Source organism: Salvelinus sp. IW2-2015, linkage group LG32, assembly GCF_002910315.2.
Source record: "Salvelinus sp. IW2-2015 linkage group LG32, ASM291031v2, whole genome shotgun sequence".
NCBI classification, from domain to species: domain Eukaryota; kingdom Metazoa; phylum Chordata; class Actinopteri; order Salmoniformes; family Salmonidae; genus Salvelinus; species Salvelinus sp. IW2-2015.
Window position 1 is genome coordinate 38404262 of NC_036871.1, and position 22929 is coordinate 38427190.

Below are 22929 nucleotides of genomic sequence, written 5' to 3' on the forward strand. Positions count from 1 at the left end.
CCCAATCCCTTTGTCCCTCAGTCTTCCCGCACTTTCATTCAAACCCAACCCTCTTCCTTTGTGTAACCAGCCATCATATCAGACTTTTCATGACATGATTAGTAATCGATGTGTGTGTGTGTGTGTATATATATATATATATACATACACTGCTCCAAAAAATAAAGGGAACACTTAAACAACACAATGTAACTCCAAGTCAATCACACTTCTGTGAAATCAAACTGTCCACTTAGGAAGCAACACTGATTGACAATAAATTTCACATGCTGTTGTGCAAATGGAATAGACAACAGGTGGAAATTATAGGCAATTAGCAAGACACCCCCAATAAAGAAGTGATTCTGCAGGTGGTGACCACAGACCACTTCTCAGTTCCTATGCTTCCTGGCTGATGTTTTGGTCACTTTTGAATGCTGGCGGTGCTCTCACTCTAGTGGTAGCATGAGACGGAGTCTACAACCCACACAAGTGGCTCAGGTAGTGCAGCTCATCCAGGATGGCACATCAATGCGAGCTGTGGCAAGAAGGTTTGCTGTGTCTGTCAGCGTAGTGTCCAGAGCATGGAGGCGCTACCAGGAGACAGGCCAGTACATCAGGAGACGTGGAGGAGGCCGTAGGAGGGCAACAACCCAGCAGCAGGACCGCTACCTCCGCCTTTGAGCAGGAGGAGCACTGCCAGAGCCCTGCAAAATGACCTCCAGCAGGCCACAAATGTGCATGTGTCTGCTCAAACGGTCAGAAACAGACTCCATGAGGGTGGTATGAGGGCCCGACGTCCACAGGTGGGGGTTGTGCTTACAGCCCAACACCGTGCAGGACGTTTGGCATTTGCCAGAGAACACCAAGATTGGCAAATTCGCCACTGGCGCCCTGTGCTCTTCACAGATGAAAGCAGGTTCACATCTGACAGACGTGACAGTCTGGAGACGCCGTGGAGAACGTTCTGCTGCCTGCAACATCCTCCAGCATGACTGGTTTAGCGGTGGGTCAGTCATGGTGTGGGGTGGCATTTTTTTGTGGGGCCGCACAGCCCTCCATGTGCTCGCCAGAGGTAGCCTGACTGCCATTAGGTACCGAGATGAGATCCTCAGAGCCCTTGTGAGACCATATGCTGACACATGCACCGCCAGCATTCAAAAGTGACCAAAACATCAGTTTGATTTCACAGAAGTGTGATTGACTTGGAGTTACATTGTGTTGTTTAAGTGTTCCCTTTATTTTTTTGAGCAGTATATATATATATATATATATATATAATAATTGTGTGATTATTTAGGTATTTAGTAAATAAATAATTAAGCCAATTTGTGTGTTGCTGATTCAACTTGTTAGCCAGGGTTCGTGCAGAAAACCAAGTACTTTACGACCATCAGAATGAGACTGAATAATAAGGTGATGATTAATAATTAACTTATTGATAAAGATCTTCAGATCTTTAAGAGTGTGGATTCGGGAGATAACCGCTCTATATAAATGAATGCTTCCGTGGTGCCCCAGGTTATTAATGGTTTAATTTTTGCATGGTTTCAATCACGTAATCAATTAAACATTAGGTAAAGCGATTTGATAAAATAGCAACTCATAATTGAATCACAGTCAGACGCGACACTCTGGAGAGCCCTGCGTTGCGAGCGGTGCAGTTGCCGTACCAGACGTTGATACAGCCCGACAGAATGATCTGTAATGCATCTGTAAGTTTGTCTGAGTTTGTGAGGGTCTTAGGGGCCAAGCCGAATTTCTTCAGCCTCCTGAGGTTGAAGAGGCGCTGTTGCACCTTCTTCGCCACACTGTCTGTGTGGGTGAACCATTTCAGATTGTCAGGGATGTGTACGCCGAGGAACTTGAAGCTTTCCACCTTCTCCACTGCGGTCCCGTCGATGTGGATGTAATCCTTCTGCTGTTTCCTGTAGTCCAGCTCCTTCATTTTGTTGACATTGAGGGAGAGGTTATTTTCCTGGCACCACTCCACCAGGACCCTCCCCTCCTCCCTGTAAGCCGTCTCATCATGGTTGGTAATCAGGCCTACTACTGTTGTGTCGTCTGCAAACTTGATGATTGAGTTGGAGACGTGCGTGGCCACGCAGTCGTGGGTGAACTGGAAATGGAAGTGGGTCTAGGGTGTCAGGTAAGGTAGAGGTGATATGATCCTTAACTAGCCTCTCAAAGCACTTCATGATGACAGAAGTGAGTGCTACGGGGCGATAGTCATTTAGTTCAGTTACCTTTGCTTTCTTGGGTACAGGAACAATGGTGGACATCTTGAAGCAAGTGGGGTCAGCAGACTGCGATAGGGAGAGATTGAATATGTCTGTAAACACTCCAGCCAGCTGGTCTGAGGACGCGACTAGGAGTGCCATCTGGGCCGGCAGTCTTGCGGGGGTTAACGCATTTAAATGTCTTACTCACGTTGGCCACGGAAAACGAGAGCCCACAGTCCTTGGGAGCGGGCCGCGTCGGTGGCACTGTGTTATCCTCAAAGCGGGCGAAGTGGTTTAGCTTGTCTGGGAGCAAGACTGTGTCCGCGACATAGATCGTTTTCCATTTGTAATCTGTGATGGTCTGTAGACCCCGCCACATACGTCTCGGAGCCGTTATTTTGCGACTCCACTTTGTCTCTGTACGGACATTTTGCCTGTTTGATTGCCTTACGGAATGAATAACTACACTGTTTGTATTCTGCCATATTCCCAGTCACCTTGCCATGGTTAAATGCTTTCAGTTTGGCACGAATGCTGCCATCTAGCCACGGTTTCTGGTTTGGGAAGGTTTTAATAGTCACAGTGGGAACAACATCCCCTAAATACTTCCTGATGAACTCAGTCACCATGTCCGTGTATTCATCAATGTTATTCTCAGAGACTACCTGGAACATATCCCAGTCAGCGTGATCAAAACAATCTTGAGGCGTGGATTCTGATTGGTCAGACCAGTGTTGAATAGTCCTTAGCACAGGTACTTCCTGTTCGAGTTTCTGCCTATAGGAAGGGCGGAGCAAGTCGTGATCTGACTTGCCAAAGGGAGGGCGGGGGAGGCCTTGTAGGCATCTCGAAAAAGGTGAGTAGCAGTGGTTTAGTGTTTTTCCTAAGAAAGTACTACAGTCAATGTGTTGATAAAGCAAATATGGGGAAAAGGCTATGGAAGTTTTATTAAAATCGTCAGCTACAATAAATGTGGCCTCAGGAGAAGTGGTTTCCAGTTTGCATGAAGTCCAGTGTAGTTCATTGAGGGCCGTCGGAGTATCGGGAGAATTCCTCGTTGTAATGCTGGTGAGTTACCACCACTGATATCCAAAAGTTATTTCCAGCTGTATGTATTAACACATTACTAGCCCAGAATGTTTTTTGTAAGAAATAACACAACAAAATACTGCAAAGTTGCTTAGGCGCTAGAAGCAGAGCTGTCATGTCTGTCGGCAYCATCTTACACATTGATTGTTTGGAGGGATTAAAATAAAACCTTTGCTCAATCTCGAAGAGGGTTTTATTGTTAGTGATTTAAACAGTCACTACAGTTGTAGGGCCCTATAAAATCAGTTATCTTTTGGTAAACTCCTTTTTCACAGTTTTATTTTTCCAGGTTTCCGAGTCATCCTATTTTTTTACCCATGTATTCACACACACAAAAATAATTACAAAAAATGTAAGTTCACAACAATGCTTCAGGAGACTACTTTCAGGTCTGGGAACAATACAACACAGATGGTGTGGTTGCCCTTTAACTCAATTTTGCGCCTAGCAAATGACCGTTGTGTTTGGCTAGCACTGTACAATTTAGRCTACATGTGATAGCAGAGTTTGCAAAACAAATGCCATCCGATTAATACAAATGATCACGATATAATTCTGCCAGGTTGGCCTACTTTGCAGTCAACATTTATTTGGGAAAGCCTTGAGATGTTCATTCAAAACAGCACGACTGGATTGGGAATATCAAAGAYTCAACCAACACTTTGGACCGAACTTTTTGAATACCTGGCTTGCGTACCCATTGCTGTTTGAATAAAAAACAAAAAGTAAAATTGTGAACAAAAMCGAATGCAACCAGCTACATATATTTCACTGGCAACCTACGAGCAATAAATAAATAAACTGGTGTCACACTGCCATGTCAAACGGCAGTGTGACATATGCGAGAGTTTGGGGTCGCAGTGTTGAGCCCTGCTGGCTGACTAGTTCGCTAATGGAGACATACCAGACCATGTTGTTGACACTATAAAAACAGTAGCCCTACTTGGCCACATTCTAAGGAGTTTGTTCAGAGGCCTGCCATTGGAACTCCCCACAGCCAGTGAATTCACAGATATGAAGCAGACCACATTGTATTATTTTTGTACTCTGAACTTTCCTGCGTGGGAAGAATGGACTTCTCTCCACTATAAAATGTGCTGATGCATCACTGAATCTACCCACCAAAATAGGGGTTGAGGCTAGATGTTAAGGGTCGAGGCTAGATGTTGGTTTGATGCGGATCTTACCATGATTACAGTTAATCCTAAAAGAATCGTGAATAATGATGAGTGAGAAAGTTAGACTCACAAACATTATACCCCCGCAAAAATGATAACCTCCTCTGTTATTGTAATGGTGAGAGGATTTGCATGTTTTGGGGTTATGATCTTCTACTCTCTCACTCATCACGATTCAGGATKATCTGTAATCATGGTAGCGTCCACATTAGTTTACAAGTGTTTAGAAACTTATTCTATTTCTTATTGACAATAAAGGTCAGTCCAAAATGACAATACATTATTTACCATTAATTTCTATTGGGCACAATATAATCTGAAACCACCAAAACAAACAGCAACTGCATCCAACAAATGTGTAGAGTCACAAGCTTGACGTAGTCATTGTGTGCTATGAATATGGGATCAAATACTAAACTTTTGACTACTTTAATACACAAATGAATTTGTCCCAATACTTTTGGTCCCCTAAAATGGGGTGGGACTAAAGTACAAAATGTTCTGAAATGTCTAAATGGTTCACCCAATATGGATGAAAATACCCTCAAATCTTCCCAGAAGTGTTTATTTTATTTTTTAAAGTCCAGTATCTCTAAATATATCTGGAATAAATAAGAAACCTAGAATCAAATTAACCAAACTAATTAAGCCTAAGGACTTGAGAGGGCTCTACTATATCATTGGCCTGCTCACATCAATCACTTGTTGGTGCCTAGACAGACGTGACTCACTTCGGATTGGGATGGAATCTATAGCATGTCATCCATGGGCGTTATGTTCTTTACCATTTATCAATAATTGTGAAAAAAATGCAGGCCTTATCTGACCATTTTATAGTATGTAATACACTCAGTTTGGAAAAATGCAAGGAGATACTTAGAGAATCCAGAMCATTTATCACTCTGGTCACCGATTGCCCTTAAAATCGGGCAGGGCGGCAGGTAGCCTAGTGTTTAGAGCGTAACTTGTAACCGAAAGGTTGCAAGATCGAATCCCCGAGCTGACAAGGTAAAAAAAAAACTGTCGCTCTGCCCCTGAACAAGGCAGTTAACCCACTGTACCTAGGCTGTCATAAATAAGAATTTGTTCTTAACCGACTTGCCTAATTAAAGTGGGTAAACTATGTTTTCAAATTACTGTGGTTGAAAAAAACATTTCAAATTCTACTGCTCGGAGGGATTTAATCTGACACATTGAGACATTTTGGAAGAGAAACATTGAGTGCATTTGGTGATGAGGACTGGACTGCTATCTGTGAAAGGGTCTTGCCCCAAAACCACCTCTATAAGCTAAATTATTTAATAGAACCTAGTTTACACCGGTTTGCCTTCATTTGTTTCAAAATRTCAACCAGATACTGGCACCTTTGCGCATGTATTTTGGGACTGTAACAGAATCCAGTCTTAATGGGAGGAGGTTCATTTACAGATTCAGAAGATCTTAGACAATATGCTCTTTCACCAAACCTATAACTTCTTTATTTTGACTAACATTGGATTTGATCCTGACTCTTCTGAACATCTGTTTAATACTCTTGTCTATTTTGTTAAAATATTTATTTTGCTGTTGATGTCCACACCTGAAATACTGTCGGCGAGGATGTGGCTTTCAGGCTCCTGCTATTATAGCCCCAGAAAAAAAGCTCACTTTTAACCTGCATGAGAATACTGAGAAGTTCTGGAAAATATGTAGAAAACATCCCATAAATGCCATATAAATCGAACTGCYGTCTTTTTATTTTACAACTGCTAATTTTTCTATAATTTTTTGTGTATTTTTACTTAACTCCCAGGACTCCGTCTGTGTGGTACAGTTTGTTTTGTTGTCTGTGTAAAACCAGATTTTCATCTAGGTTGTTATTTATTATTTGTGTAAACCCTGATCAAGTAAAAAAAAAAAAAAAAATCAATTTTTTTTATTGCTCAGAAAACTCTAGGGGCCAAATAAAAATCACACGCGGGCCACCAGTTGGAGAACCCTGGAGGAGGTGAGTCTAGGTGTTGTCAGTACCTGTCTGAGATAGAGGAAGAAGCTGGAGTATTGTCCGGCCTCAGGTAGGTAAGACAGGAACACTGTGATGCAGATGAGAAGCACCGTGGAATCCTGGCCCACCTTCCGCAGAGACTGGAGAGGAAACATAAAATAAAATAAATTACATTCAGATACATTTTGTTGTCAAACACAGATCGGTTGTCCTGTTCCTTAGAGTTGGAGGCTCCCCTCAGGCAGAACGGTATTCAGCAAAATTACATAATTCATAGTCGCACCAATATTGTCTTGAATGGTCGTTTTATTACTGATGCCCAACTGAGCAGTCTACTCAATGCATCCTCATTAGGCGTTGATGACGATTCCGTCCAAAGAGCATTACCATGGCTTGAAAACACAATGACAATTCTAAAGAATGCAAATAATTAGTAGGAAAACCATGTYATCATTTTGATGTCGCGAGATTGACTTTAGATGCAGTTGGCTATCTAGCTTATATTGAGGAGAGATTTGAGATAGCATTGCTAGCTATTTTAGACTAACTTTGCTAGCTAATGACAACATTGCAGTGGTGTACAGTACCAAAGTAAAAGTATTACTTAAGTAGTTTTTGGGGGTATTTGACAACTTTTACTGTACTACATTCCTAATGAAAATTATGTGAAGGGGAAGGGGTCAGCCTGCTCCTAGGAGGTAGTATACTATATAGTACTCACAGCGAAGGGGTCAGCCTGCTCCCAGGAGGTAAGTATACTATATAGTACTCACAGCGAAGGGGTCAGCCTGCTCCTAGGAGGTAGTATACTATATAGTACTCACAGCGAAGGGGTCAGCCTGCTCCCAGGAGATGGGTGCTCCCCAGGAGGCTGGTCTCATCTTCTCAGGCAACGACTCGGGGACGACCACCAGGATGAAAATGATGTCCAGCAGGGCGATGGCCGTAGCCAGGATCACTACCAGGGTGTCACCGTACGTCTCCGACAGGTAAGCTCCAATGGCCGGGCTCGTCACTAGGCTGGCTGCAAAGGTAGCGGACACCTGAAGGGGTGGGGGTAGATAAAGGAGAGAGGGGAGAGAGAATGGTAGAGGGGAGGACAGGAGAAGAGGGAGAACTGGTGTCATTCTAAAATCAGGAGTATATATTGTACAAAAGTTTGGGGTGACCTAGAAACTTCCTTGTTTTTGAAAGTAAAGCAAAAAAAATTGTCCATTAAAATAACATCAATTGATCAGAAATACAGTGCAGACATTGCTAATGTTGTAAATGGCTATTGTAGCTGGAAACAGCAGATTTTTTTAATGGATTATCTAAATAGGCGTACAGAGGCTCATTATCAGCAACCATCACTCCTGTGTTCCAATGGCACATCGTGTTAGCTAATCCAAGTTTAACATTTTGAAAAGGCCAAATGATCATTAGAAAACCCTTTTGCAATTAAGTTAGCACAGCTGAAAACTGTTGTCCTGATTAAAGAAGCAATACAAAACTGGCCTTCTACAGTGAGGGAAAAAAGTATTTGATCCCCTGCTGATTTTGTACGTTTGCCCACTGACAAAGAAATGATCAGTCTATAATTTTAATGGTAGGTTTATTTGAACAGTGAGAGACAGAAAAACAAAACAAAAATCCAGAAAACGCATGTCAAAAATGTTATAAATTGATTTGCATTTTAATGAGGGAAATAAGTCTTTGACCCCTCTGCAAAACATGACTTAGTACTTGGTGGCAAAACCCTTGTTGGCAATCACAGAGGTCAGACGTTTCTTGTAGTTGGCCACCAGGTTTGCACACATCTCAGGAGGGATTTTGACCCACTCCTCTTTGCAGATCTTCTCCAAGTCATTAAGGTTTCGAGGCTGACATTTGGCAACTCGAACCTTCAGCCCCCTCCACAGATTTTCTATGGGATTAAGGTCTGGAGACTGGCTAGGCCACTCCAGGACCTTAATGTGCTTCTTCTTGAGCCACTCCTTTGTTGCCTTGGCCGTGTGTTTTGGGTCATTGTCATGCTGGAATACCCATCCACGACCCATTTTCAATGCCCTGGCTGAGGGAAGGAGGTTCTCACCCAAGATTTGACGGTACATGGCCCCGTCCATCGTCCCTTTGATGTGGTGAAGTTGTCCTGTTCCCTTAGCAGAAAAACACCCCCAAAGCATAATGTTTCCACCTCCATGTTTGACGGTGGGGATGGTGTTCTTGGGGTCATAGGCAGCATTCCTCCTCCTCCAAACATGGCGAGTTGAGGCCAAAGAGTTCCATTTTGGTCTCATCTGACCACAACACTTTCACCTAGTTGTCCTCTGAATCATTCAGATGTTCATTGGCAAACTTCAGACGGGCATGTATATGTGCTTTCTTGAGCAGGATTTCAGTCCTTCACGGCGTAGTGTGTTATCAATTGTTTTCTTGGTGACTATGGTCCCAGGTGCCTTGAGATCATTCACAAGATCCTCCCGTGTAGTTCTGGGCTGATTCCTCACCGTTCTCATGGTCATTGCAACTCCACGAGGTGAGATCTTGCATGGAGCACCAGGCCAAGGGAGATTGACAGTTCTTTTGTGYTTCTTCCATTTGCGAATAACCGCACCAACTGTTGTCACCTTCTCACCAAGCTGCTTGGCAATGGTCTTGTAGCCCATTCCAGCCTTGTGTAGGTCTACAATCTTGTCCCTGACATCCTTGGAGAGSTCTTTGGTCTTGGCCATGGTGGAGAGTTTGGAAATCTTATTGATTGATTGCTTCTGTGGACAGGTTTCTTTTATACAGGTAACAAACTGAGATTAGTAGCACTCCCTTTAAGAGTGTGCTCCTAATCTCAGCTCGTTACCTGTATRAAAGACACCTGGGAGCCAGAAATCTTTCTGATTGAGAGGGGGTCAAATACTTATTTCCCTCATTAAAATGCAAATCAATTTATAACATGCGTTTTTCTGGATTTTTTTGCTGTTATTCTGTCCCTCACTGTTCAAATAAACCTACCATTAAAATTATAGACTGATCATTTCTTTGTCAGTGTACAAACGTACAAAATCAGCAGGGGAATCAAATACTTTCCCCCCCTCATTGTATATACTAGTTGAGTATCTGGATCATCAGCATTTGTGGATTCGATTACAGGCTCAAAATGGCWAAAAAAARAAAAGAAAAAAAAKAATACTTTCTGAAACTCGTCAGTCTATTCTTGTTCTGAGAAATGAAGGCTATTCCATGYGAGAAATTACCAAGAAACTGAACATCTCGTACAACSCTGTGTACTACTMCCTTCACAGAACAGCGCAAACTGKCTCTAACCAGAATAGAAAGAGTGGGAGGCCCCGGTGCACAACTGAGCAAGAGGACAAGTACATTAGTGTCCAGTTTGAGAAACAGACGGCTTACAAGTCCTCAACTGTCAGCTTCATTAAATAGACCCCACAAAACACCAGCCTCAACGCCAACAGTGAAGAGGCGACTCCGGGATGCTGGCCTTCTAGGCAGAGTTCCTCTGTCCAGTGTCGGTGTTCTTTTGCCCGTCTTAATCTTTTMTTTTTATTGGCCAGTCTGAGAKATKRCTTTTTCTTTGCAACTCTGTCTAGAAGGTCAGCATCCCAGAGTCGCATATATATAAAACAGCAAAAATAACACTGATAGGATGTCCATCTAGGTTGTTATTAGGTTTCCCTCCTCACCAAACCGTAGGCTGTGCTCCTCTCGTGTTCTGCCGTGATGTCCGCCACATACGCAAAGATCACAGAGAAGGTGACGGCAAACACACCAGACATGGAAATGACTGCAAAGTACCACCTGAAGAGAGGACGGGAAGGAGGTGAATGGAGGGAGGAGAAGAGATGAGTCAGGTGATATGTTAGCAAGTCTGTATAGCTCTATTGTGACTGTGGATACCACTACAGTGGAGGTCCTGTTGAACCACAGGGAAGCGCCCGATACGGGGGCAGCGATACGGGGCCAGCGATACGGGGGCAGTTGCTTAATCTACTCTTGAACTTAAAGCTGCAATATGTAACTTCTTGGATGACCCGACCCAATGCACATAGAAGTGTGTGTTATAGATCTGTCAGTCACATTGAAAGCAAGTCTAAGAAGTGGTAGATCTGGTCTATGTGCGCTGTTTCTATGCTTCCCGTTCACGCGTCTTTTACTTTCGGTTTTGTACACCAGCTTCAAACGGGTGAAAATACAATTGTTTTGGTTATGAAAATGTATTTCGCAGCGGTTCTGGATGGTACAATGATTCTCTACACCAGGGGTAGTCAACTCTTACCCTACGAGGTCCGGAGGCTGCTGGTTCTGTTCTACCTGATAATTAACTGCACACACCTGGTGTCCCAGGTCTAAATCAGTCCCTAATTWGAGGGAAACAATGAACAAAAAATACAGTGGAACTGGCTTCGATGTCCAGAGTTGAGTTTGAAGGCCCTATACTATAATGTAAACTCACTGACTTTTGTACATCCCCTTGGTCCGTACAATTGACGTTATTTTAGCGCCCCAAAAACGTAATACTTCCAGATCAACTGTAATGTCAATGCCATTGTAAAGCATAATTTCTCCCCTTTCCAACAGAATCAATTACATGACCCCTACGCTGCCCATTTCTGCATGATTCAAGAAGGCAATGAGCCCCGCCGGGTCTTTGTACAAATGGCGGGTGGGAAAGCGAAACTAATGCGTGATAGTGAGAAGGAGAGATGTGGGAAAATTGCTTTTTTTCACTCGATCTGTCCAACTTCTCACCTTAACGCCTCTAAAATGTAAATAAAACACTATAAAGAGTTTATATAATGTGTCATTACATACCTATTTGAAAGTTTGTGTCGAATTTGAATCTGGTTTTTAGGGCGGTGCTAAAGTGATCTTAGAAGTAAACAGCGGTTTTGAGAATGATGATCGCATGCAAGGATAACGCAAAAAATGACTAGGTATCCCCCCCTACCCGAGTCACTGTCCATTTCTTGTTTTTAAAGGATGAGACAAGTGCTACACCTGGTGGAGAGAGATTGTAAGACAGAAATAGTTGCTTTATGCGTGCTGTACGTTACGACATGACACGCCACGATGTAACGGCGGGTCAGTTCTCTACCTTTCTCCAATACTATAGAGACATTACCATGTCGATCAACGCTTGAATAGAAACGTAGTTCACACCCCCGATTTTGAAGTCAACACAGTCACTACAGTCCCATTAGTTTTCTTTGTAGCCTCGTTTGAATGTTGCGGTTGCGCACATTTGTACGGAATGGGGTGAGTTTACGTTACTTGCTTGTTTTTTGTCACAAACTGAAATTAGAACTATTAGAATTGTAGCAACCAGGAAATGGCGGCGCGATTTCTGCATAGTGCATCTTTAAAAACACCTTTATGTCTCTACACACTTGAAGTTAAYCATGTTTAAAAATATATATTCATCTGGCTCTGCACAATCACAGCCCATAGTGATTAGTGATGTAGTGTATGTGCACGTGTTCTCACCATGGGCTGATCTTCATGAGGGGGATGGGGGCGCAGGTGAAGAAGACCGTTAGCAGCAGGAAGGACTTCCTACCCCATACATCTGATAGCGCACCAATCAGAGGAGCACTCAGGAACGACAGAATACCCTAGGGGAGAGAGGGAGAGGAATGAGGAGACCTTGGTGATCTGGGCACTGAAATAATGAGTAACTAACAGTTAACTAACATGGACAATCCTTCACACGTACTGTTTGTGGCTCTAGTCCAGTAGTCCATGCTTTCCCATGATACAACCTACTATACTAGGCATACACACTCCCACCTTCCAACATCTCCACAGACAACCTGAGGTTAACATAATTGAAACACTCCACTACACAGTCAACAAGAGATTACCAGCATCTACACACCCAACTACATAAACAACCGGAGATTAAAATGGAACATGGTGAGTTTACCTAACGAGTGTCCTAGCTACAGGCTAGACTGCAACAGGCTAGGCCGCTGTAAACTGTCGTTATCTTACCTTGACGCCGTGAATAAGCCCATTCATCAGGAATGTGTGTTGAGGGAATGTTTGATGTAAGACCTGGGAAACAAACACAGATAACACCTCAACTGTTGTGTCTATACAGTAGCCTACAGTAAGATAACCCACACAGTACCGTGTTACCGCTTCAGTGTTAGTCAAACTAAAGCAGAGGAAAGTACTCATGCATTCACTTTCACAATATCGACTTCAATATAAAAAAAAGAGACAAAACAAAAATAACTGTTGTGTCTGTATTAGTACAGGGTAACAGACTTATGACCTAAGGTGACTGGTCTTCACATCAGTAACTCTCCCCCCCCAAAACAGAATGCCCTTTGACACTGCTGATGGTTACTTTGAAGATAAATGTACTTTACTACGACATGTGGCCATCTTAAGATGAATGGACAAACTGTAAATCGCTACGGATAAAGAGTCTGCTAAATGACAACTATTTAAAAATGTTCACTTAGGTCAACAGTTAGTCAAACTACAGCACAGGAAAATACCCATTACACAATATCCACTTCATTATTTGATCGTRACCTTTCTGCATCGGAGATAACAAATACAATTAGTTAGGTCACTGAAACTAAAAACAGAGGTAGAAAGGTCGAATGGGACTCCAGCACACTGTGTAAAGTTAGGTATCTTTTAAAGTACAACGTTTTGTTTCATTGTTAACTGAAGGGAGGTCACCGAAACACACTGAGGCAAGCAGGCACATTGTGCATGAGGGAAATGATACAGAGGTCAGAAGTAAGGCATGGCAGTCCAAATACATGGACTAAATCAATGCCATGCAGTTAAAAAAAAGTATATAGTATTTGAGATGGGGGGGGGGGGGGGGTCACAGCTTGAGAACAAGTGAGGGAGGGGTCATTGACACCAGTAGGAACATGACCCTGTGCATATTCAGAGTCAGACAGGACGGATTGCATCCTAAATGGTACCACCCTATTCCCTACGAGCCCTGGTCAAAAAGCAGTGTGCTATATAGGGAATAATGTTCCCTTTCTGACACAGCCAGGGTCTGAGTATTGGTTAGGAGGACATGGACTCAATACAAACCTTGAGAAGAAAGATTAAGGCCGTGACTTCGGTGAGTCCCTTCAAAATAAAAGTCCCGCAATGAAGATGGTAAAAAATTTAATTAGGAGGAAATCCTAGCAGACTTAGAAAATGGGTTTAACAATATATTTTTAAAAAGTAAAAAAAGTTTAGCCTTCATATAATATCATAGAAGTGTTTACAACATTAAGAGTAATGATTACTAGATTGTTATTTGCATTTACCATAACAATAATCGTATTATAATAATCAACTTGAGAAAACATTTAACTCCCATTGTTATTTTGTGGCCCATCAGCTTAAAATGCAGAAATTGCTGATCAACAGTAAAACAGAAGTTTCAAATAATACGCAGGATCCTCTTCATCGCATTGGTAGAGAGTCGACGCACTGGGCACAAACAGGTTGAATCATTGATTATTTGTAATAAAAAAAAWATATGACTTTGAAATGTGATAATGCGATGATACTAACCTACAGCAACATGATCTCACTAGGACCCTGCCTCAATATTACAATTTTATTAGACGAACCAAAATGCTTGACCTGATGCATATTGTGGTACGCAAGGTTGGCCTTGGGCTCATTTAAAATGTGTAAAGTCTGCAGCCTGCTCATCATCATTAACGTAATGTAGCCATTAACAGGTGGCAGATCTACTGATCACATTGATTCGCTTAATAAGGCGATGTCCGCACCCCTGCCAAAATCGAATTAGCATAATACAAAAATCCCTGTTAAWAAAAAATCCGAAAGGTGACAGAGTTACAGCGGTGTTTATCAGTCCTTGAGACATCCCGAAAACCGGTCTTCTCACAAAATAGTCTGTAGCGGCCGAACGGTTTGGCCCAAAAACTATTTTGACCCCTCTATGAAAAGATGACTCACATACACGATGGTGTTCTCCATTCCACAAGCGTCTTGGGACTCGTCTGAAGTCGGTACAGCCGATCTGCCAACTTCTGTCTGTAGCGTCCGAACAGTTCGGGTTACACACTGATATGACCTGTGTGACTCTCCCGAACATGTCGGATGTTTTGCTCTGATGACAACATGCCTCACCTGAAGGTCCCTCGGTACCAGTTTAAAACATTTATGGAACTTTACAGTGCATTCGGAAAGTATTCAGACCCCTTAACCTTTTCCACATTGAGGGGGAAAAAGGCTGTACTGTAACAATCTACACACCATACCCCATAATGACGAAGCGAAAACAGGTGATTTTTTGTTTCTCATGGTCTGCGAGTCTTCAGGTGCCTTTTGGCAAACCAAGCGGGCTGTCATGTGCCTTTTACTGAGGAGTGGCTTCCGTCTGGTCACTCTACCATAAAGACCTGATTGGTGGAGTGCTGCAGAGATGGTTGTCCTTCTGGAACTTTCTCCCATCTCCACAGGGGAACTCTAGAGCTCCATCAGAGTGACCATCGGATTCATGGTCACCTACCTGACCAAGGCCCTTCTCCCCTGATTGCTCAGTTTGGCCGGGCGGCCAGCTCCAGAAAGTGTCTTGGTGGTTCTCAACTTCTTCCATGTAAGAATGATGGAGGCCACTGTGTTCTTGGGGACCTTCAATGCTGCAGAAATGTTTTGGTACCCTTCCCCAGATCTGTGCCTCGACACAATCCTGTCTCGGAACTCTACAGACAATTCCTTCGACCTCATGGCTTGGTTTTTGCTCTGAGAGTACCAGTCAAAAGTTTGGACACACCTACTCATTCAATGGTTTTGCTTTATTTTTTACAATCTAGAATAATAGTGAAGACATCAAAACTATGAAACACATATGGAATTATGTAAGCCAAAAAAAGTGTTAAATCAAAATATATCTTATATTTGAGATTCTTCAAAGCAGGCACCCTTTGCCTTGACAGTTTTGCACATTTGGCATTCTCTCAACCAGGTTCTTGAGTCACCTGGAATGYATTTCAATTAACAGGTGTGCCTTGTTAAAAGTTAATTTGTGGAATTTCTTTCCTTAATGTGTTTGAGTCAATCAGTTGTGCTGTAACAAGTTAGGGGTGGTATACAGAATGTTTTTTTTTACCAAATAAGGGCTAAGTCCATATTATTGCAAGAACTGCTCAAATAAGCAAAAAGAAACGACAGTCCATCATTAAGACCAAGGTCAGTCAATCGGGAAAATTAATAACTTTGAAAGTTTCTTCGAGTTCAGTCGCAAAAATCATCAAGCTCTATGATGAAACTGGCTCTCATGAGGACCGCTACAGGAAAGGAAGACCCAGAGGTCCCTCGCTCTACTGCAGAGGATAAGTTCATTAGAGTTAATTGCGCCTCAGACTGCAGCCCAAATAAATGCTTCAGAGTTCAAGTAACAGACACATCAACTGTTCAGAGGAGACTGCGTGAATCAGGCATTCATGGTTGAATTGCTGCAAAGAAACCACTACTAAAGGACACCAATAAGAAGAGACTTGCTTGGGCCATGAAACATGAGTAATGGACACTACACCAGTGGAAATCGGTCCTTTGGTCTGATGAGTCCAAATTGGACATTTTTTGTTCCAACCGCCATGTCTTCGTGAGATGCAGAGTAGGTGAACGAATGATCTCCGCATGTATGGTTTCCACCGTGAAGCATGGAGGTGATGGTGCTTTGCCGGCGACACTGTCAGTGATTTATTTAAAATTCAAGACGCACACTTAACCAGCATGGCTACCACAGCATTCTGCAACGATATAACATCCCAACTGGTTTGCGCTTAGTTCGACTATCATTTTGTTTTTCAACAGGACAATGACCCAACACACCTCCAGGGTGTGTAAGGGATATTTGACCAAGAAGGAGAGTGATGGAATGCTGCATCAGATCATCTGGCCTCCACAATCACCCGACCTCAACCCAATTTGGGGCAGCAGGTAGCCTAGTGGTTAGAGCCTTGGGCCAGTAACCAAAAGGTTACTGGATCTAATCCCCGAGCTGACAAGGTAAAAATCGGCCATTCTGCCCCTGAACAAGACTGTCATTGTAAATAGGAATTTGTTCTTAACTTGCCTAGCTAAACAAAGGTTACATTTTTTTTTTTAAATGTAGATGGTTTGGGATGAGTTGGACTGCGGAGTGAAGGAAAAGCAGCCAACAAGTTCTCAGCATATGTTGGGATCTCCTTCAAGACTGTTGGAAAAGCATTCCAGGTGAAGCTGGTTGAGAGAATGCCAAGAGTGTGCAAAGCTGTCATCAAGGCAAAGGGTGTCTACTTTGAAGAATACATTTGATTTGTTTAACACTTGTCCAATAACAAAAAGTTAAACACTTGTTTTCCTATTACGTTGCAAAACGTTTTGCTACCGTAATGAACATCTGTGACTGTCAATATTGTAGCTCAAAGATTGTTTGTGGTTATCATTTGTTTGGTTGGGGAGAAAAGTAACTAGAGCCATAGTAAACGTGTATATAGTTTGTCTGATATGATTACTTCTTTCATTAGTTCTTCCATTGAGGGGAGTCGTGTTAATATCTGCCTGAATCTAGGCCCCGTCCCAAATGGCACCCTATTCCCTATTGTGAGAGAAAAATTACATCTTCACCTGATTTGATATTAAATATTTAACAATTAATACTTAACTAATAGTAAGACATTTCTGTCCTACTAGTGTCTGTTTTTATGGTCTCCACTCTAGTTCCCTGCAGCCAATCTGGGCGTATGGTCACCAGAGATGACTTGAGCTGACAAATGAGTTAAAGACTGCATTACATAGCTATCCCTAGTAAAACACATTATTGTCTATGTTAACTCGAAGTGACACAACGACAAGGTTCCAGTTTAAAGTTTTCTATACCGTATGAACACACTACAAGGTAGCCATCGCACACCAGGCTAGGTCCATTAACAGCAAGACTTCCCGCGAAGGCGCACTCTTGCCTGGGTGATAGCCCCGTAATAACAGAAATATAGGGATACTTAAAACATTTACTTAATAGCTAAGGAGTAGAACAATCCCTGCTTGTGTCAAAATCATCCTTGCATCTGGGAGACTAATCCAGGGTGGGGTTAAGGCAACAACCCACGTGCAGATATTGACAGGATGAACCCAGAGTGGCTTATGATGCTCCTTGGTGTGCATGGGAGGGGTTGAACCAACCACGAGTGAGTATTGTTAGTGTCAGCTATATAAAGTACTCTGCATTTGTGTAAAGGTAAAGTTACTCGGTCCAACACTCAAGGGTGAGGGGGTCGACCAGCCTCATTATTGCAATAATTAAATAAAGATGATTGTTTGAAGAAATGACAGTCTCTCACTTGATTAGAATATTCCACGACACTATATAGTGCACTACTTTTGACCAGAGCCCTATTGGCCCTTCTCAAAAGTAGTGCACTATATAGGGAATAGGGTGCCATTTGGGACTCAGGCATATAACAACCTTGCACTGAACTTCTCCCCCCCCCTCGCTTTCTGATAAGCCCTTTCAAAAGTGAAAGGGACCTAGTTCAAATAATACACTGTTTGATGTCCCTTTACATATTCAGTCCATTAGTTCCTACCGACACAGAGCCTCTCATCCACACAACAGGCTGCGTCATCAGGCTCACTCAACATTTCATTATCAATTCAATTATTCATAGCCGTTAGTGCAGCTGTTTGTGGGGAAATGTCACTCCCTGGTTGGGCTTAGGAAAGAATTAGGAATGGGTGGGAGGTATGAATGCAACATAAAACAGTCATTATGAATGCTATATACAATCCGGTCCTTTTGGGGGACGAGGGCTCTTATCATTTTGGTCATTCAGCAGACACTCTTATCCAGAGCGACTTATGAGCTTGTTGTGCTCAGTGGTGGTGTGCAACGGGGCTGGCTCAGTGGTGGTGTGCAACGGGGCTGGCTCAGTGGTCAGTGGAACATGGCTGGCTCAGACACCTATAGAGATCTGAGACATTGATGAGAAACATCATAATGTCAGGGTTTTTCCTGGATCAAAATGGGGCTTAGGTGGTGGGCGTGGCGGGGGTATGGCCAACGGTGCGATCGCCGACTTGACATTTTAGAGGCCCTCGTTGGCCACAGTGACAATTTAGCTGTTTTAAAGCAAATTTCCAGCAATTCTACACATCTTTCCATCGCTTATGCTATTTGTGACACAAACGTTAAAACAAAATCAAATGGGGCCATGACCAAAACACTTTTGGAATGAATAATTTGGGGAATTTTAGATTCTCTGACTGTCAAGCTTATATTTTGGTAAATTGTTAGTTCTTAAAGAATATCTTATTGAAATATATATTTATATCCATCATCTCTTCTACATACTTTATATCTGGTTAGAGTTGTGTAAGTTGGGGGGGGGGGGGGGGGCATAGGCGGCCCGAAACACTTAGGCGGCAGGCCAAATGGTTTTCTGCATAGAAAAGTCCCTGAATGTAATGCTTTGCATCAGGTGGTTCATCATGATCAATCACCCCTTATAGTTACGCTTTAACAAGGACCTTGAGTTAGATTTTTCTTCTTCTCCCAGACAGGTAATGTGGTCAGGACAAACTCAGGGCGTGAGGCGTACTGCATGCTTTGGCCTGCGGTGCGATGGCCATTTGGGCTAGCGTGGGCATGTGTTGTTGAAGCTTGTTTTGCATACAGTAGCAAGGTGGGTTGTAGATTACTGTGATCATGGGCAGGGTAGCCAATGAGCATGCATTGTATATCCCAGCTGTATGTATCCCTAAGTAACCACTAACCGTGGGTTTAATAGTTGAGAGGAGCAGTTGGGCTCAGGTGTGAGTCACACCTGAGACCAGGTGGTGGTTTACTCATGTGATAATGACCGAGAAGCCGGTGTTTAGAGGATATATTGGCATGAGTGTCGTTAGGCCCAAGACGTCATAGCTTTAGCCGGTGGTAAATTTGTGGAACAGACACAGGCGTTGCGTTCCCTACTGTACGTAGACCAATATAAGCTAGAGAACAGCTGGTGGTGGTGGTTACCGTGGAAATGGGTTGTATCACGACTGTATGTAATGTAGTCCTAGGTAGGCTCCATAGTTGAGGGGAGCAGGTGGGCACAGGTGTGTGGTGGTTTACCTACTTACAGTTTCTACTGTGGGGATGGGCGTGGTGAGCTCAGCTGTGAGCAGTCCTATGTGACCTACTCCTATGCTCTACAGTACGCATCACTGCATAAGCCCTATGGGTCCTGGGAAACAGTAGTGCACTCTAGGGACGTGACCGTAGGCTCAGGGGGTTAACCTACCGTTAGCATGGGCGTGGTGAGCGCGTGGTCTCAGGGGTTTGATGGGGGGTTACCGTTAGCATGGGTGTGGTGTGCTCAGGGGTTTGATGGGGGGGTTAACCTACCGTTAGCATGGGCATGGTAAGCAGGTGGTCTCAGGGGTTTGATGGGGGGGGTTAACCTACCGTTAGCATGGGCGTGGTGAGCGCGTGGTCTCAGGGGTTTGATGGGGGGGGTTAACCTACCGTTAGCATGGGTGTGGTAAGAAGCCCCCAGGCAAAGAACTCCAGGAAGATCACCACCACAGCATGATAGACGCTGGGCTCACCCATCCCCTGGGGCTACAGCATGGAGAGATAGAGAGGAGAAACAGAAAAAAGAGAGATAAGAGAAAAGGAGGGAGGGGGGGGAGAGAGGAGAAAATAAGAAGAAAAAAAAGCAGATTAGCTGACAGGCATACAATTCCAAAATGCTGACTGCACAACCACAAAACTTTAATTTAAAATAGCCAATGGACAACAATCGTTTCAAAAGTAGTGTGAGCAGTGTGAGTGAACATCCACCAAACTGCAACAGGTGCTGAGTATAGTGAGTGGGACTGCCCTTCTAACCCCAAGTGTCCACGAACATGTTCACTTCTGTTCATGAATTTAAAAGGAAAAGAGTGGTGAAATATGATGGAACTCCCTACCCATGCTAACACCAATCCAAATCCTTTTACATGCATGGGGAGGAACGCAGAAGCGTATACTTCCCCAGAGATGGAAGATGGAACATGGGAGTCTTGACAGAGGTGGGAAAGCCGCATTTGCTGTAAAAGTAGGGCTGAGTGTGTTCGTTCTAGACCACAAATCATGCAATGCAATGTCAAGGATGGCTAGTTTCATTCTGACTGCCATCGCCTAGATCAAGCTAGTCTGCAGGTAACCAAGACCGTGTCAAAGGCTATTTGAAATCCAAACTATTATTGTTGAGAACATATGGTTCTCGTGAGATCTCATTGGCTCAAGACTATAGCCAACATAAACAAGTGGTCTCAAAGTCTCAATTCTAGTACCTACCCAAACCATGTTCCAAAGGACCACATTACTCAATCAAGATCATTGACCTTTTGGTTATTATTGAAGCCTGAATTGAAGGGACAAAACTCAAGCAAACTCATACTCGTATTTCAGCCAGCTAGGTAACGTTTTGTTTGGAGTAGTGTGAACTGACAAAGTCATTAACCTTTTAGGGATAGGGGGCAGCATTTTCACTTTGGATGAATAGCGTGCCCAGAGTGAACTGCCTCGTACTCTGTCCCAGATGCTAATATATGGATATTATTATTACGATTGGATAGAAAACACTGAAGTTTCTAAAACTGTTTGAATGATGTCTGTGAGTATAACAGAACTCATATGGCAGGCAAAACCTGAGAAAAAATCCAAACAGGAAGTGGGAATTCTGAGGCTGGTCGATTTTCAACTCATCGCCTATTGAAATCCCAGTGGGATATGGATCTGTTTGCACTTCCTACGGCTTCCACTAGACGTCAACAGTCTGTAGAACGTTGAATGAAGCTTCTACTGTGATGTTGAGCCGGATGGGAGCTGTTTGAGTCAGTGGTCTGGCAGAGCGCCAGGTCTTGGTCATGCACATTCCACATGATATCGACTTGCGTTCCATTACTTCTATAGACACAAAGGAATTCTCCGGTTGGAACGTTATTGAATATTTATGGCTAACAACATCTTAAAGATTGATTCCATACTTAGTTTGACACGTTTATTCGACCTGTAATATAAGTTTTTGAAGTTTTCGTCCGAAGTTCGCCTGGACCTGCACGAGCGTTTGGATATGTGTACTACTTGGACATAAATAATGGACATTATCGAACAAAACAACAATTTATTGTGGAACTAGGATTCCTGGGAGTGCATTCTGATGAAGATCAAAGGTAAGGGAATATTTATAATGTAATTTCGTATTTCTGTTGACTCCAACATGGCGGAGATATGTTGTTTCTATCTGAGCGCCGTCTCAGATTATTGCATGGTTTGCTTTTTCCGTAAAGTTTTTTTGAAATCTGACACACTTGTTCTTAATGCAACCGCTATCTTTAATTCTATGTAAAACATGTATCTTTCATCAAAGTTTATGATGAGTATTTCTGTTATTTGATGTGACTCTGAACATTTCTGAACATGGCGCCAATGTAAACTGAGATTTTTGGATATAAATATGCACATTATCTAACAAAACATACATGTATTGTGTAACATGATGTCCTATGAGTGTCATCTGATGAAGATCATCAAAGGTTAGTGATTAATTTTATCTCTATTTCTGATTTTTGTGACTCCTATCTTTGGCTGGGAAAATAGCTGTGTGTTTTTTGGACTTGGCGGTGATCTAACATAATCATGTGTTGTGTTTTCGCCGTAAAGCATTTTATTTATTTTAAATCGGACACGATGGGTAGATTAACAAGATGTTTATCTTTCATTTGCTGTATTGGACTTGTTAATGTGTGAAAGTTACATGTTTCTAAAAATATATTTTTGAATTTCCCGCGCTGCCTTTTCAGCGGAATGTTGTCGAGGGGTTCTGCTAGCGGAACGTGTGTCCTAGAAAGGTTAACTGACAACAATTCATGAAGTTTGATACAGTCCTTTCAGATGACATTTACAAATCATGCATTTTATAGCCATCACATCCCTACAGACACTGTATCAACCTCATGCTTCAGCTAGCTACCTAGGAAAGCAACACATCCAACCAGTGAGTGAGTATGCATGTAGGGATGCACGATATATAAAAAGAATTCGGTAAACATATCGGAATCGGACGAATATAGCTAAAAATGCAAACATTGGTATCGGCCCGATGTCTAGTTTAACCTTTTCTCAATAGGGGGGCGCTGTTTTCACTTTGTAAAAAATCGTGCCCAAATTAAACTGCCTCGTACTCTATTCTAGCTCGTACAATATGCATATTATTATTACTATTGGATAGAAAACACACTCAAGTTTCTAAAACCGTTTGAATTATATCTGTGAGTAAAACAGAACTCATTTTGCAGCAAACTTCCTGACAGGAAGTGAAAAATCTGAAATCGAGGCTCTGTTCCAGGGCCTTCCTATTAATTTGCCTGAAATCTATGGATATACATGCACTTCATACGCCTTGCACTAGATGTCAACAGGCAGTGGGAGGTGGAATGGGGTGTCTAGCTTGATCTGAGGCCGAAC

The 22929-nt window shown here is 42.8% G+C and overlaps 1 pseudogene; it reads right to left on the minus strand.

Annotated features, from left to right (window-relative positions):
• The window catches only part of LOC111956888 (hippocampus abundant transcript 1 protein-like), a 44742-nt pseudogene that overhangs the window by 17619 nt on the left and 4194 nt on the right, over nt 1-22929 (minus strand).